The 18,062-nt window shown below is 43.2% G+C and overlaps 1 protein-coding gene across 5 annotated transcripts in view; it reads right to left on the bottom strand.

Moving 5' to 3' along the window:
• The window catches only part of Klhl8 (kelch like family member 8), a 45,686-nt gene extending 28,521 nt beyond the window's left edge, over positions 1-17,165 (bottom strand). Inside the window, exons 1-2 of one of the 5 annotated variants that reach the window (XM_075942895.1) lie at positions 17,060-17,161; positions 2,030-2,092 (exon numbers count right to left, since the gene is read on the bottom strand). The gene's annotated coding sequence lies outside the window, so the exon portion shown is untranslated. Of the gene's footprint in view, positions 1-2,029; positions 2,093-16,731; positions 16,857-16,943 lie in introns of those variants that run through there. The other 4 variants (XM_075942896.1, XM_075942893.1, XM_075942894.1 and 1 more) reach the window with 4 other exon arrangements.
• Between the last annotated feature and the right edge of the window lie 897 nt (positions 17,166-18,062).

Raw genomic sequence — 18,062 nt, 5'->3', positions numbered from 1 at the left:
TAGCTGCCACCACATGGTGATACACAGATTAATGGAGATGGGTTAATTTAGGATATAAGAGCAAGCTAGAAATATGCTTAAGCTATCGGCCAAACAGTATTGCAAATAATATGGTTTCTGTATGATTATTTCAGGGCTGAACAGTGGAAAATGAAGCAGTTACCTCTCCCAACGTGGTCAACTATATCCATGTAAAACCCAAGAAAGCTTAAAAAGGAATCCTAGATACAAAAGAACAGAGTTAAGCATGACTTTTTGGTAGTAGCATTTTCTCTGGTTGGCTCTGTTTGCTAAAAGGAAGCAGAGGTAGGATTCCTTTAAGAGGGGTCTTCCTGATTCAGTAGTAGCAGAAAAAAAATACATGTGCTTTCAAAACAGCGGCTTTCTGGGCCGTACTGCCGGCACGAACTCTGGCTCTTTCAGGAGGCTGAGAACTTGAATGGGGTTTGTGAACACCGTGTTACATTCTGCTTAATGGTGTGACATAGACCTGCTGCATACCTGAACTGGGGCAGTGTGCACAGCTCTCAGAGGCAGTGAATATGACTCCGCCATGTTGGATTGGGTGGAGCCAAAAGGAAAAGCAGCCTTAGTCCTAGGAAGACTGCTTAGCATTTCAAGAGGTGTTCCTGGACAGAAAAGGATTTCAGATATACAAATTCATACATAAAAGGCCTCTAAATGAGACACAGTGTGTTTTAAAAATGTACATAGTCTTGAGAGAGAAGAAAAAGAGTAAAGAGACAGTGAATGTAATATAAAAGAGTACAGTCATAAATTAAAGGAGTAAAGATTATAAAATAAATATTAAACTTGTAGAAAAAGTAAAAACAAGCCATAAAAGATGGAAAATTCACAGAGAGTCTCGATTATGTGTATTATTGTGTTTTCTTTAAATTTTTTGACTATGAAGGAGTTAAGTACAGAGATACATTTCACTGTATGGGCTGCTAAGCTAAACCAGCATACATATTTCAAAGGTATCTTGGTTTTTTTTTGTTTTGTTTTTGTTTTTTCGAGACAGGTTTCTCTGTAGCTTTGGAGCCTGTCCTACAACTAGCTTTGTAGACCAGGCTGGCCTCGAACTCACAGAGATCCACCTGTCTCTGCCTCCTGACTGCAAGAATTAAAGGCATGCTCCACCATCACCCAGCTCAAAGGTATCTTGACTTCATAATTTGGGGCTAAGGATTTGTTGCTTTGGAAAGGAAGTTCTTTTGTTTCAACAGATATGTTGGAACCTTGCCGGTAGGCCATGAGTCTCATGGTAAAATATAAAATAATAGAAATAGGTTAACCAAAGATATAAGAGCTAGCTGGCAATACGCTTAAGTGATATGTCAAGCAGTGATTCAAATAATATAGTTTCTATGTGATTATTTTGGGAGTTTGGGCAGCCAGGAAAAAAACAATCAGTCTTCCCCAACATGTGCGCACACACGTGTGTGCATGGCATGCGTGTGGTGGTCAAAGGAAGTCTGGGTGTGAGTCTTCAGGTGCCTTCTACCTTTTGTTTGAGACAGATCTCTCATTGCGCTGGAACTTTGCCAAGTGGGCTGGGCTAACTGGCCAGTGGGTTTCAGGAACCCACCTACCTCTATCCCTGAGCTCACCATCACTGTTGGAATTGTGTACATGTCTCCACACCGGGTTTTTATGTGAGTGCTGGGACTGTGAGCTAGGTTCTCATGCTTTTGAGGCAAATGCTTTCCTAGACTGGACCACCTGCCCAGCCTTCAGATGCCTTACTGCTGAGGTGTGGTGTGTGTGTAGCGGCACAGTGACCTCACTCTAACGAGCACAGCATGAAACAGGCTAAAGCAGAGACTAAGCTTCACTTCAGCCAGGCGATCAAGGGGAGCTCAACATGCTGCCGTGGGGACACACTCACGTCCGTTGTCTGCTTCTCAGAGCTCACAACCTCAGTCTGCCCATGAGACAAGCATCAGACAGACACCAAATGAGACACTCCACAAGACATCTGACCAATACTCATCAAAGTTGGCAGAAACAAGGGAAATCCGGTTACCATGGCAGCAGGAGACCAAGGAGACACAGATACTGAATTTACTGCAGCATCCTGAATGGGGTCCTGGAATGGGAAAGAAGCATAAAGAGCAGGCAATTGGAGCAGAGTGTTGGCCTTTGTGCTGGTTAGGTTTCTTACTCAGTCACCTGGGGATACAGACCCTCAACTGAGAAACTGCCGCCATCATATTAATATGGGGCACTGCCTTAATTGCCAATTGATACAGGAGGGTGAGCCTGGGCTGTGTGAGAAGTCGTGTGACAAGCCAGAGGAAGTGTACAGAAAGCAGCATTCCTCACGGTTTCTCTTCAGCCTCCTGCCTCAGCTGCCCTACATGATGGACTACATCTTTAAGACGTGAAAACCTTCGTCTTCCCAGTGTGCTTTTGGTCATAGTGTTACCATAGCAACAACAGCAACAAAAAACCGAACTAGGACAACCTTAGTTAATAAATATGCAATAATAAGGTGTATTGATTAATTGAAGCAATCAGATCAAACTAACATATCAGTAACAGAAGAGATTGCCTAAGGGGTCTATGGACTTCCAATACCTTAATAATGTTACTGTAGTTCTCAAACCACCCTAAACCAGAAATGACAAGATGGTAAAAGCAAATGCAGAGACATCAACACCACACGAGACTCAGAAACTGACCTACACAAACACAGCCAAGTGAATGTCAAAGAAGCACAAGAACAGTTCGATAGAGAAAGAAATCTTTCCAATAAATGACGATAAAACAATACAATCATACAAACAAAAACTAAATAAATCTTGACTAAAGCTCATCTTAATATAAACATTAACAATGGGTCAAAGATTATTATGAAACTAAACAAACCACTGCACATTATAATATAACATAAATATATAGCTTTAAAAAGTCATGAGCTATCTACATAACTACATAAATGTAATTACAATTAAATTTATCAAACTTTCAGAAGAAAACCTAGGAGAAAAGCTTCATGACTATATAACCTCAAGTTACAGTTCTGAGATTAAAAAGAAATTTCTTAGATATACAAAAGAAAAATTGCTGAGGTGATCTATTAAAAGTTAGAGAGAACCTGTAGATCGGGAGTGTGGCTCAGGGGTCAAGTGCTTTCCTACATGTAGAAAGCCTTGGAGACATTCGTGTTTGGGGCATGGCAACAACAATCATAAACCTTGCGCTATGAAAGCAAAACAGTAAGAAAACTTAAGACACACTTAAGCATGAAAAACATCTGTGAATCACCTCAGAAACACATGTTCCAGATACGTAAAGAACTTGCAAGTTCAATAAAAAAAAAAAAACCAAAAACCTCAAATTAAAACATGGACTCAGAAAATATCACCAGTGAAGATGGCAAACACCTCAGGAAAAGATATTCAGCATCACTTCTATTAGAGGAATAGATTTAAGCCATGAGAATAATGCCATCACACACCTATCAGAATTGCTAAGATAAAAATATTAACATAGTTAAGAACATTCGAAAAAATCAGAAAACAATCCCAGGAACCAGCAACTGAGGTGGCACAAAATTAAACAGCTTCTGCAACGCAAAGGAAATGTCGGAATGAAGAGGCAGCGCTAAGAATTGGAGAAAATCTGCCAACTATAACCTGGTAAATGATTATTATCTAGAATCTATAAAGAACTCTAAATACCAAAACCCCTAGTAATCCAATCGATAAAGGGGCCGACAAGCTGAATGAACAGTTCCCAAAGGAAAAAGTACACATGGTCAATACACACTTGACACATCTTCAAGTCCTTCTTGACCACCAGGAAACCAAAGGTAAAAGTGCCTTGAGAGCCATCTCACCTCTCAGAAGGACCATTAGGATGAAAACATCAGGCAACCTGCGCAGGTGAGGATACGGGCAAAGAAACCTTTAGTGGGACATGGGTGGAGTGTCAACTCTAAGCCAGAGCTACTGCATCATCCAGCTATGCCACCCCGGTAACACGAGGACTCTGAATCCGCCTCCCAGAGATACTTGCACTTGCAGGTTCATGGCTACATTGTTTCACAGTAGCCAAGACACGGAGCCACCTACAGACCGGTCAACAAATGCAAGGCTAAAGAAATACGGTACTCGTACACAACAGAGTTCTGTTCAGCTGCAAAGAGGAGTGAAGCTGTCACACTAACAATATGAGTGAGCGGGAGGTCATTACGTGAAATAAGACAGACTCGGGAAGTGTGCTTTCACACGAGAGATCTAGATTTAAATGTGTGCATGAGCACATGCCTCTGTGTGTGTGGTGGGGCTGGCAGTGGAAAGGGTTCCTGGGAGCAGACAATGAGGTCTGCAGGGAGAAGGGAGGGAAGGAGGAAGAGGCAGCGGACTATGTGGACTGTATATCGTCTGTATGTGTCACGAAGGAAGACTATTTGAGGGAGAAAAGGAGAAGGGAGGGGGAGAGGAGAGGGCAGGGCTGTGAATAAGAACTGTATGATGGTACAGATGCATGAAATGTCATGATGAAACCCACTTATCTATGTTAGCAAAAACTATTTTAAGAATTAGCAAGTTCTGATAAAGAAATGCCTGAACCTTTTAAATATTACTGCTGGGAATACAAGACAGTTAAGATATCCTAAAATACATTTTAACAAGTTTTTCTATACACATACATAACAAGTGTTTCTATATGAAAAATCTGACTCTTGACAACCTATCCATAAGGAAGGAAAATTTGCATTTATTTAAGAACTTTCTATAAAATTTGATAGCTGCTCTACGCACATCTAAAAACCCAGAAACAAGCTAAATGATCCCAGCTGAGCGGATGAAGTTATGGTGACGCCCTACACCCTACACGATGGGACACTAGTCTGCAATAAAAGAATAAAAGACTCTATCAGCTCACTTATATATCCTTAAAAGAACAGTCAGTGGCCACCACCAGCTGAGGAGCTGCTAAAATTAGAGGTGCAGAGAGGGGGACTAAAGGGTCAAGGGTCACAAGGTGGTTTTAAAAACATAAATATGGAAGGGTGGAGAGATGGCTCAGTGGTTAAGAGCACTGACTGCTCTTCCAGAGGACCTGGGTTCAATTCCCAGCACCCACAGGACAGACAACTCAGAGCTGTCTGTAACTCCAGTTACAGGGGATTTTATACCTTTACATAAACACACACAAAAAATAAGAATTATTTTTAAAAAATCAGTTTGTTACACAATGTCTACATCAAGTCGTTGGAACCTGTGGCCTCTGTGGAGTACATTTTGTTCAGCCCTCCATGTTTTGTTGGTTGATATTGGCATATAGGGGAGTGGAGGCTCCAGTCACGTTTCCTTATCTTAGTGTTTCAGAGCATCTTGGGATGGACTCGCAGGATCGTTTCAAGCAGCTTCTTCCTTTTAAATCAGTTCAGTGTACTCTGAGAAATGGGAGTTCTAATCTCACTCCTTATGGGGCAAGAATCTTAGATGTGGTTGAAAAACGATCCTGCTGTCTCTTAAGTTTTGGAGCGTAGGTTTAATTGCATTGTTACTGAATATGAACATACAATCCTGTGTGTTGCACAGGCGTCTGTGTGTGAAGATGCATGTACATGTACATACGTGCGCTTGTGGGGGACAGGTCTTCCTCAGGTGTATAAAGAAGTACAGAAAACAAGACCAACAACAAGGCAGAGATCACAATACTAGAACAATCTAGCTTGTTCTAACTCCCTTTACTGTCTCCTTCCAGCATGTGACATCACAGCGGCACTTTGTGACACAGCGTGATGCTACTAAGGTGTGGGACATCGCATGCATGCTTACATAGTGTGATGTACTAACTACTAAGGTGTGGGACATCGCATGCATGCTTACATAGTGTGATGTACTAACTACTAAGGTGTGGGACATCGCATGCATGCTTACATAGTGTGATGTACTAACTACTAAGGTGTGGACATCGCATGCATGCTTACATAGTGTGATGTACTAACTACTAAGGTGTGGGACATCGCATGCATGCTTACATAGTGTGATGTACTAACTACTAATGTGTGGGACATCGCATGCTTACATAGTGTGATGTACTAACTACTAATGTGTGGGACATCGCATGCATGCTTACATAGTGTGATGTACTAACTACTAAGGTGTGGGACATCGCATGCATGCTTACATACTGTGATGTACTAACTACTAAGGTGTGGGACATCGCATGCTTACATAGTGTGATGTACTAACTACTAAGGTGTGGACATCGCATGCTTACATAGAGTGATGTACTAACTACTAAGGTGTGGGACATCGCATGCATGCTTCCATAGTGTGATGTACTAACTACTAAGGTGTGGACATCGCATGCATGCTTACATAGTGTGATGTACTAACTACTAATGTGTGGGACATCGCATGCATGCTTACATAGTGTGATGTACTAACTACTAAGGTGTGGACATCGCATGCATGCTTACATACCGTGATGTACTAACTACTAATGTGTGGGACATCGCATGCATGCTTACATAGTGTGATGTACTACTACTAAGGTGTGGGACATCGCATGCATGCTTACATAGTGTGATGTACTAACTACTAAGGTGTGGGACATCGCATGCATGCTTACATAGTGTGATGTACTAACTACTAATGTGTGGGACATCGCATGCATGCTTACATACCGTGATGTACTAACTACTAAGGTGTGGGACATCGCATGCATGCTTACATAGTGTGATGTACTAACTACTAAGGTGTGGGACATCGCATGCATGCTTACATAGTGTGATGTACTAACTACTAATGTGTGGGACATCGCATGCTTACATAGTGTGATGTACTAACTACTAAGGTGTGGGACATCGCATGCATGCTTAAATAGTGTGATGTACTAACTACTAAGGTGTGGGACATCGCATGCTTACATAGTGTGATGTACTAACTACTAAGGTGTGGGACATCGCATGCGGCTCTTACATAGTGTGATGTACTAACTACTAAGGTGTGGGACATCGCATGCTTACATAGTGTGATGTACTAACTACTAAGGTGTGGGACATCGCATGCTTACATAGTGTGATGTACTAACTACTAAGGTGTGGGACATCGCATGCATGCTTACATATCGTGATGTACTAACTACTAAGGTGTGGGACATCGCATGCATGCTTACATAGTGTGATGTACTAACTACTAAGGTGTGGACATCGCATGCATGCTTACATAGTGTGATGTACTAACTACTAAGGTGTGGGACATCGCATGCATGCTTACATAGTGTGATGTACTAACTACTAAGGTGTGGGACATCGCATGCATGCTTACATAGTGTGATGTACTAACTACTAATGTGTGGGACATCGCATGCTTACATAGTGTGATGTACTAACTACTAAGGTGTGGGACATCGCATGCTTACATAGTGTGATGTACTAACTACTAAGGTGTGTGACATCGCATGCTTACATAGTGTGATGTACTAACTACTAAGGTGTGGGACATCGCATGCATGCTTACATAGTGTGATGTACTAACTACTAATGTGTGGGACATCGCATGCATGCTTACATAGTGTGATGTACTAACTACTAATGTGTGGGACATCGCATGCTTACATAGTGTGATGTACTAACTACTAAGGTGTGGGACATCGCATGCATGCTTACATAGTGTGATGTTCTAACTACTAATGTGTGGGACATCGCATGCATGCTTACATACCGTGATGTACTAACTACTAAGGTGTGGGACATCGCATGCATGCTTACATAGTGTGATGTACTAACTACTAAGGTGTGGGACATCGCATGCATGCTTACATAGTGTGATATACTAACTACTAAGGCATGCGACATCACATACGTGTTTACATAACATGATGTATATTACTAATGTGTGTGACATCACATGCGGCTCTTACATAGTGTGATGACTAACTACTAAGGCATATGACAGTGTGATGTATACTTCTAAGACATGTCATTGCAGCTCTTACAAGTGAGATGTACTAAGTACTAAGGCGTGTACAATCCCTCCTCCCTTTCTTCCTCAAGACTCTCGGAGCTCAGCGTGGTGCTTGTCTGTGGATCTGTCTCCGCTTCCATCAGTTACTGGATAGAGAATCTCTGGTGGCAAGTAGGGAAGTCACCAATCTGCTTACAGTAAATGGCCACCCTCTCCACTATTGCTAGGAGTCCGAGTTGGGATTCCTGGGGGTTTCCCTGGCACTAGGTTTCTCCCTAAGCCCTAAATGGGCTCCTCACCAAGACGTCTCTTTTGTTACTATCCCCATCCATCCTAGCTCCAACCTGCCTCCATCCCCTGATCCCATTTAACCCCTTCCTAGGGAAATCCATGCATCCCTCTGTGGGCCCTCCTTGATAACTAGCCTCTCTGGGGCTGTGGACTGCAGGTGGTGTAATCTTATTTCATTACATTCATCATCAAGTAGGTCATGTTATACACAGCTTTCCAGCCACATTTACGTATCCACAGTAACTGGATGAGATGCTTCTCTAGGAGAGGTGGCAATCACCTGCCATAATAACATAAGCAGAAAAGGGTTATGTATATTGGCTAATAGTTCAGAGGCTGCAGCCCATGATTTGTTGGTTCCATGAACTTCTACAGAACAGCACAGCATGAGGATATATATTGGATACTAATACTGTTATCATCTTAATAATGATGGTAATATTACTATAGTAACAAATGCTTATATGATAGTTCAACTCGGACTAGTTTATTAAGAAGGCATTCAAATCATTTCATTGATTGAACTGAATCCCTGGGGCATTCTAGTCATGATACTCTGAAAGTCTAGTACACAGAACCTACAGGGCATGCGTTTTACCTAAATACGCGCATTACATGGTTTTCAGAGGAAACCTCCATTGCTCATTGCTTTGGAGAATGCCATAAAGCTGGGAGGATAGCAAATGATTATTATTTGAACAAAAAGTCAAGCAAAAATAAATGTATCATCATTTGTGGCCAAGTATCAAAGAATAAGCTGATCATGTAAAAGAAAGAAAAAAACAAAACAAAATCCCAAACTGCATTGGTTTAAAATCAATCCTCATGAACTGCCATTTAGAGTAAGCAGGTTTGCTAGTGACTGAAGCTCGGATCTTGAAGGCCTGTTCCTTCTCTCAGGAGGCACTGTTGGGAGGTGGTAGCAACTTTAAGGGGTAGGGATGAGTAGGAAGTCTTAGAGCAGTGGTTCTCAACCTTCCTAAAGCTGCAACCTTTCAATATAGTTCCTCATGTGGTGGTGACTTCACAACAATAAAATTATTTTTGTTGCTATTTAATAACTATGATTTTGCTACTGATAATGAATTGTAATGTAAATATCTGTGTTTTCCAATGGTTTTAGGCGACCCTTGTGAAAGGGTCATTCAACCCCAGAGGGGTCTGGTGTGGGAGAATGGTCTGTATTCTATCAATTATATTTTAAATAAATGCTGATTGGCCAGTAGCCAGCCAGGAAGTATAGGCAGGACAACCAGACAGGAACTACAGGTGGGTCAATGAGAACAGCAGAATTCTGGGAAAGAGGAAGCCCATTCCTCTGCAGTCCTGACCTGACCACAGAAGAAGCAAGATGTGACTGCCCCGCTGAATAAGGTACTGAGCCACATGGCTAGCACAGACAAGAATAATGGACTAATATAAGTTATAAGAGTTAATAAGAAGCCTGAGCTAATGGGCCAATAAGTTTATAGTTAATGTAGACCTCTGTGTGTTTTCTTTGGGACTTGACGACTGCAGAACTGGGCAGGACAAAACTTCAGACCACAGGGGTCGTGACCCACAGGTTGAGACCCTCTGTTTTACCAGAGACAATGCTCTTAGAGAAGCTATGCCATGCTGCGCTTCTTGTTTGTTTTGCTTCAGGACACACACCCTCTGCCATGGTCTTTGGTCTTACCACAGGCCCAAAGCAATGAGTCATAAAATTAATCATGAACTAGAACCTCCAAAATTGTGAGCCTAAATTAATCTTTTCTTTCTATAAACTGTCTATCTTCATAATAGACAGAAAGCTGAGGTAGAAAGCTGAGGAACATGTGGCCAACAAAGAATCAGGATTTTCCTAGGAGTCTGAAAGCATTTTAATTTTTACAGTATGCACACACAAGCCAAATTTAGTGTGAACACACACACACACACACACACAACATATGGTGCTCAAAAGTAGTCGTACAGGTTTATAACCACACACTTCATGGCAGAAGTTGTCACAGGCTCTACTGCAGATTCTGAGGAGGGAAGAACGGATACAGAAGACAAAGTCTGCACCTGCTCATGACATAAGTGATGAAGCTGGAAAAATGGAGCCTCAACAAATCCACAAAGCATAGCGATACTCAAAAGAGCAGTTTCCCTTCTCCTGAATCATCAATTATAAACTTTATTCCCTTTTCATTTCATTTTCAGTCTTTTGTGAAAATACTGTTTCATAAACTAGTCTTTGACCACAAAGAGTTTGAGAAGCTCCAATCCGTGGTGCGCCAGAAAGGACGACGCCATGACGGACACTGTTCCACTTGACCTCTCAGACATGCCCAGAGCAGCATCTGCCACCCATCCAATCCCACAAGCATATCACTCGAACGTCTGGACCACAGAGTCTCTAGACAGACTCAGAAGTTCCAATACACAGGAAAACAAATGACACACACACACAAAACCTGCTTCAGAAGAGTCAAAGTCAGGCATAGTAGCATGTATTCTATATTATATTCAGGCTTATATTCTAGCACTTGGGAGGCTACAATAGGAGAATCACCAGTTCAAGGTCAGCCTTTGCTATACAGAAAATTCCAGATCTGGGCTACACAGAGAGACCCTGACTCAAAAAAGAAAGTCAGATTCTAATTGTGAGGAAAATTTTCAACCATCTTAACCATATTCAACTACCTTATCTCATATTTTCCTTTTAGAAAATGTATGCACAAGTCAGGCATGGTAGCACATGCCTTTAATCTCAACATTCAGGAAGCAGAGGCAGGCGTATCTATGTGAGTTCGAGAACACCTGATCTACAAAGATAATTCCAGGACTACCAAAGCTGTTACATAAAGACACCTTGCTTCAAAATCACCCCCCAAAATGTACAAAGTAATCTTACTTAAAAACTCAGAAGCCGGGCCGTGGTGGCGCACGCCTTTAATCCCAGCACTCGGGAGGCAGAGGCAGATGGATCTCTGTGAGTTCGAGTCCAGCCTGGTCTACAAGAGCTAGTGCCAGGACAGGCTCCAAAGCTACAGAGAAACCCTGTCTCGAAAAACTTAAAAAAAAATAAAATGAAAAACTAAGAAAAGCCCCAAATGGTAATAACCCTGCTATTGCGAAGCTTGATCATCCAGAGAGGGGCACAGACAGACAGCAGCAAGAACTATGTGGTCAAGGCAAAGACAGGGACATACAGGCTGGCTCGAGAGCAGCAACTGTAGCCTGGATGGCAAGTAAGGCTGCTAGCTGTGGTATCTCAGCCCATGGGTCCTCAAAGCTCCCATTCTACCCAGGCACAGCCAAGTCTTTGACGTTGGTCTCGCTTCTCTGGCTAACGCCCATCGGATATCCCTTAACAAAGGCTCCCCTCACACATCCGTCCTCCTTACTACTATCACTCCTCCACCGAATCCATCGGCACCAAGTCACTGCTTGAGAACCTGCATGCGAACGATACACGCTCTACTTGGGGCTGCTTTACACATTCGCTCTTCTGGACTCACACAATGAACTGATTCCAAAAGCTGTTGACTACAGAGAACTAGGTAGGGGAACTTCAAACCGGGCCAAAGATCTTTAGGCATGGGTCACAGGAACAATCTTCCCAAAGCACTTCAAATTAATTTTAAGGGAGAATGACCTAATATTATTATTACAGCTGGGATTTTAAATGGCTTAAGATACCCTGTTATATTTCTTTTTTTTATTTTATTTTATTTTATTTTATTTTAGTTTTTCGAGACAGGGTTTCTCTGTAGCTTTGGAGCCTGTCCTGGAACTAGCTCTTGTACACCAGGCTGGCCTCGAACTCACAGAGATCCGCCTGCCTCTGCCTCCCGAGTGCTGGGATTAAAGGCGTGCGCCACCACCGCCCGGCCCTGTTATATTTCCTTATCATACCCTGTTATATTTCAAAATCCCGTGTAGAAGGATCACTTCTCTTGATTTTACAGTCCTTCAAAGAAGTGTGACGGAACAGTAAAAACTGACAGTGGTGAGGTCTTATCCCTGAGATGTTACATCCTCTCATGGGTCATTCATTTATAACGGGAACAGGCCTGGTCTAGCTTGGGAGCCAGCAATCCTTAGGGTGTAACAGCTAGACAGGAAACTAGCCTCCGTGGGCAATGCAGCCTCTGTGAAAACCATTCACCGTGGACAATCCAGACACGAGGGATGTGTCTAAGACATCCACGGTCACAGAAGCAGGCAGAGAGCGGGTCTTGGTCTACAGCCAACGGTTTGACCCTGGGTTGAAGTCAGTTTGCTTCGAGTTCTAAACTACTGCAGCATAACAGAAAGCTGCTGTTTTGGATCCTTTGGAGAAATAAGTTAGCTATGTCTAACACAGGCATATAGAGTAATGGCTCATAGCAGAGACTAGGGCGTCAGACAGTCTGGTATTCTCAGGCTGTGAAGGACTGGGTGAATCACACAAATTACTCTGAACTTTGGCTTTCCTTTAAGGTGGTTGTGAAATTCAAATGAAGAAACATGATATAAAGCACTTGGCTCTGAATCTAGTATACAGTAGGCATCTAATAAATGAATGTTCTTACCTTGATAAGGTATTGACTCAGAAGTTTTTGTCGAGGAACATAATTCCCCAATGAATGGTTTTTTACAGCAAAGAAGTAAAGTGTGCTTTATAATGACTGACATTAGGTTGGAAATGCTGAGAATTCTCATTAGCAAAGACCTAGATCACCAGTGTCCTTTTCACACACACACACACACACACACACACACACACACACACACACACACACACACACACAGTGTGTGTGCACGCATATACTTAAGATGACTTAAAAAATTTATATGTATTCATCTCAATCCTACCCAAAGACGAACTGCTTTTAACTGTAGTGGAGAGGGGCTCAGAGACGGTGAGAGCCCACCCAACATCACACAGGTGTAAAGCAGGGCACCGAGGAGTCAACACTGGTGAGCCCAAACCTCACCATCAGTCCAAACACGGCCTCGGTCCTAGCTCTGTGTGTGTGGTGTCTGAGTGAGCACTAAAATAATCTTCTTTCCACACACGTTATTTTCCACCTTCTTAGAGTTCTAAAGTAGACTACCATAAAAATCACTGATCTTAAAAAAGCAGTATTCCCATCTATGTGTTTGTTTTTTTTAAATGATTACCATTTGCTTTTTATTCAGTTAACACAAACTCTCACACCTGAAGTAAATATGGAGCAGTGGCGTGATCTAGAACACACTCTCCCCACAAACACCAGCAGCGTCCTCTCATGTGACTTTTGTGCTGGGATGATCGTTACACAAAGCAGCTGTGGACAGCCACAGCTGTGCTCAATATTCCACAAATCCCCAAGTATTTAAGAGATTATAAACCTTTAACTTTGTAAAGCCTCTGCATTTCAAACAAAATTTCTGCCCAGTGTCCAAGGGAAAGGATGTTGCTCAGCGGAGGGTTTGTCTAGCACCGCGGATCCCCTCATCCACTCCCTCCACAATGCTGAGGCACTGTGGGCGCTGCCAGGAGTGAGAAACAGGAGCTGGCTTCACACTGGAAAGCCTTCTGTAGCCCAGCAGTCTATCGCTGCACAGGGAAAAGGGTGTGTTGACATGTAGGTGCTTCCAAATTCTATTCTAAGAGTGAATTCAAACTTAGAAATAGACTCGATGTTGAACTCCTCAAGATTAATTTAAGGTGTAACAAATTAAAACCATAAATTACAATCTAGTAATAGATCTACGTAAGACAGTTAAAATTTTCTGTAAATTATACCTAATACATTCCTTCTAAACAAACAATACTGACTGCCAAAATAATCACCAGTTAGGATTTAACTTTACTTTTCTATATACAAAAATATATAATTACAAGTATAAATATCTACTTTGAAAGGTAAAATAATTTTTCTTATCATTTGGTATTCTACTGGGAATAGGACTGTCTAAATTTCAGAATAAATCAGGTTATCATTTAGCATTTAAAATAATATTCAAACATGCTGGGCTGTAACAGTACTGAATCACCAACTCTAATGCCCGTCCAAGCTGACAGTGTCTACTAGTGATAACAGTCAATCGCTGGCCTTGCCTCCTGAAGAAGGAAGGCTGTGCTAGAAACATCATCTTCCACTTTTGGAGCAAAAGTGAGGGCTCCGTCCTACCACCACCCCCCATTTCAAAAAATCTGCAAGTTTTCTAGAAAACTTGGAGACAGTTGAAGCCAATGGTTCTTGGAATTGTGTGTGTGTGTGTGTGTGTAGCTTGGCAGTAGAACCCTTGCCTATGATTCGAAAAGCCTCAAATTCAACATTCAATGTCCTCCCCCTGTCCCGTATGAAGTGTGGTTGTGAATACCTGCAACCCCAGGGACTTGGGAAATTGAGACAGAAGGATATAAAGTTCAGCGTCAGTCCAAGCTACATGGCAAAATGTTGTCTTAAAAAATAAACAAAGAAAAAAGAAAAGGAAAGAAAGAAAAGAATGGCTGAGTTGGGGAAAAGGGCCCTGAACCCCTTTGAGTATCTGTTAAATCTGGTCTACGGTCCAGGAAGCACAAATACACACGGAATTCTTACGCTCCTAGAAGACTATCTGTAGGCATGCCACAGATTTTGACAAAGAATCACAGAGACAGGAATAAAGTTTCCAAGATGTCTCCAATCCTTCGTAATTCTACCTGATTTACAGGAACCAACAAAACAAATCATAAACAAATAACAAAGCAGAGAAGCAATCAAACAATAACACTCGTGTAAGCAACCCTTCTAAGACGAAACAAAGGTGTTTCCAATACTCTGGTCACCAGAGAGCAAGCCGTACTGGCAGCATTTTAAAACACAGCATGTGACTGGAGCTATGATTGAAGATTATGGAGTATAAAATGCCCCGCATATAAAACCCACTAATCCTTACGATTCCAGGAAGACTGCAGAGGCAGACAGTATTTTTATCCCTCTTCCACAGCGAAGGAAACGGAGGTTCAGATAACAACTTGCCAGGATGAAACAGCCAATGGGTAGAGAGAGAGCAGGGATTTTAACCCAGAACTAATTGCAGAAGTGAGCTCAGCCCACTATTATATCCTCCTCAGAACAGAAAACAGACCGACAGACCACACGGAAAATGTCGGCGGGGAAGCAGTAAACAATAATTAGTCTATTCTAAATAGTCAACTGAGTTTGATCTCCAGCACTGCAAAAAAATTTAAAAATTTTAAATACCAATTTCCTCTTGCTTCATTACTTAAAACTTTTTTCAGAAAAAGAAATGGCTAACACCAAAGACTCTACAGCTGAAAACCATGGGATTTTGTTGTTTTATAAAACATCTGTTCTTGCTCGTGTCTTTAGTTCCTCATATACAAAAATAAACTCTTTGTTGAGGATTCAAATATAAGGAATGGAAAACGTATTTACTTTTGGTTTTCTGTTTAGATTTTGCTGCTGTTGTTTTGAGACTGGATCTCATGTGGCCCAGGCTGGCTCAAACTCAGTGTTGCCGAGGATGACCTTGAATTGCTGGCTCTCCCAAGTGCTGCCTTAGGCTGAGGCTCACACCACCAAGCCCAGTTTGTGCAGACCATCAACTGAGTTACTGCCTCCACTCCTAACGCCATCTGACTCTTAAGGAAAGGACGGATTTTTGAGTGAAAGGGGAATGTCTCTGTAGGTTCTGCCCCTGCATGTGATTTGACAGCAGGGAGGTTGAGTTTCTGTAAGGACAGGAAAACGATACTCTCTGCTTAACCATTCACTGTGATTTTAAGTTAGGATTTGGAATTATTACGGAAGACAGGACGTTACAAATCATTAACACTGGCAGCATCAAATGCTGAAATAGCAGCTTGAAGTGTAAAAATGCAGACTGGGACATACTCAGTGGTAGTGAGCTTGCGAGCATGTACAAGGTCCAGAGGGCGCACGGGGTGGGTGTAAGGGGGAGACCCTAGAAGAATAAATATGAAACTAAGTGCATACAGCTCAATACAGCATCTTGTGATTTCTTTTCTATATCTGTGTCTCCACTGGTTGGTATTTTAAAGGCAACACGACTAAAGTTTTAAGTAGGTCAGTCAGTTTGACTGACGAAGGTGCCAGGAGGAAGCCGGCAGAAAAGCAACTACTAATGGCAAAGCTACCTGCATGCATTTACAGTCTCGGGCACCATCAGCAGAGGGTGTCTGCTTAGCCAAGAGTATACCACCCGCCCCTTAGGCCGGCCAGGGCTCTCCGGACATGCAGAAACAGGAGTGAAAACAATTAACTTATGTAAGAGAAAACCAGTATTTAAAAAAAAAAAAAAAACCCTCACGTGCACCTAGCAGGTTAATTACTTAGAACTCAAGGTTCTAAGTGAGACCTTTTCCCCAAGTATCCGCCCACGCTCACAATAGCTTAAAGTAAGGAACAGCAAAATAAACCAAGGTAGGCAATCGCAGCAGGTTAACAGGACTATTCAAAACTGCGAAGATTTCCACGAAAGAGCATGAGAGTCAACACAGTCAGCAGGAAAAGGAATGTGACAAGCTTCCCACCGTGAACCTCATCATCAGGAAGGACCGTGCAAACCCGAGAGCAGGCTAGGAACCCCAAAGTGAGTCCGCACATAGGGCGCCCTCCCTGGAGCAAGCTGCGAGCTCAGCCCGGAGCGCTCGCCTCCTCGGCGGGTGCGGTGACAGCCGGAGCCCCGGGAGCCCCGCCGCGGGGACGCCCCGCAGGCCGCCCGCCCGCCCGGGACCCCGAGCACCTGGGACAGCGCGGCCCGCGAGGCCCGCCCGGGTCCTCTCGCTGCCCTGGGAGACGGCGCCACGAGACCGCCCTTCGCCGACGCGAGCGCGGGTGGGATGACGACGCGGGGATTACCTCGGTGTCCGCGCTCGCCTCGCAGGCCGAGCCGCCACACCCGCTCCGCGCCGGCGCCGCGCCAGCCCCGGTCGCTCGGACACCCCGCGGATGCGCGCGCTCGCCCGCTCGTGCCCGGCCCGCCGGAGCGCGCCGGAGAGCCGCGGGGGAGGCGGGGCGCGGCACTCTGGGAAATGTAGTTTTCGAGCTCCTCCTAGGGGGCGCGCCCGCGGGCACGCGCTCCTGCCCTGCTCCGCTTCCCTGGAGCAATGTCCATCCACAACCCGGATTTTCTATCTATTCTTAATCAGTTTCGCCGCATGCTCTGTCTGCAAAATGTGCACAAAACAGCTTGTGTCTGCAAACTAAAGAAGTAATTGATCAAGTACCGCGTGCTACATAAACGTCAGTAAAACATAGTAAAAAATGGTGAGATAAGCCAAATTCTCAATAAAGTCTTGGAAACGTAGAAAAAGAGAACAAGGGAACATTTTAAGATATTCCCCTGAGCTCTTTTTATCCAGTGCATCCCAAAGTTCCAGAATCTTCAAAACTTAGAAGAAATGGAGCCATAGACTGGGTGGCAGTCTTCTTGTAGAAAGGTTACCTCAGCTGTTAGCGTGGCGGAGCACGGAGGTACAAATTGGATCCAGCCCAGGTGAGCTGGAGAGACTCAAGCTGAACCTGAAAGGGAGACAGGTGTAGTCAAGGCCCGGCTCTCACTGGTCTACTTATGCAAGCAAGGCCGGCTCAAACATCACCCCCAGGTGGGAACCACTGCCTTCGAGCCTCTTCCACGAGGAACTCAAGTCCCCAGGGAGAAGAAAGTGCTACAACTCTGGGCATAGGAATTCCAGTTGGCATAGTAGGGTCAGTCAAATATATATATATATATATATATATATATATATATATATATATATATATATATATTAGTAAAATATTTATACCAAATGTCAGTAAAGAGGGGAAGGCTTAACCTGGAAAAGGCTGTCCCCTAAAAAGTGATATATCCAAAACAATG

The sequence above is a fragment of the Microtus pennsylvanicus genome, chromosome 12 (assembly GCF_037038515.1).
Source record: "Microtus pennsylvanicus isolate mMicPen1 chromosome 12, mMicPen1.hap1, whole genome shotgun sequence".
Taxonomy (NCBI): Eukaryota; Metazoa; Chordata; class Mammalia; order Rodentia; family Cricetidae; genus Microtus; species Microtus pennsylvanicus.
This window is presented reverse-complemented; position numbering and strand designations above follow the sequence as displayed.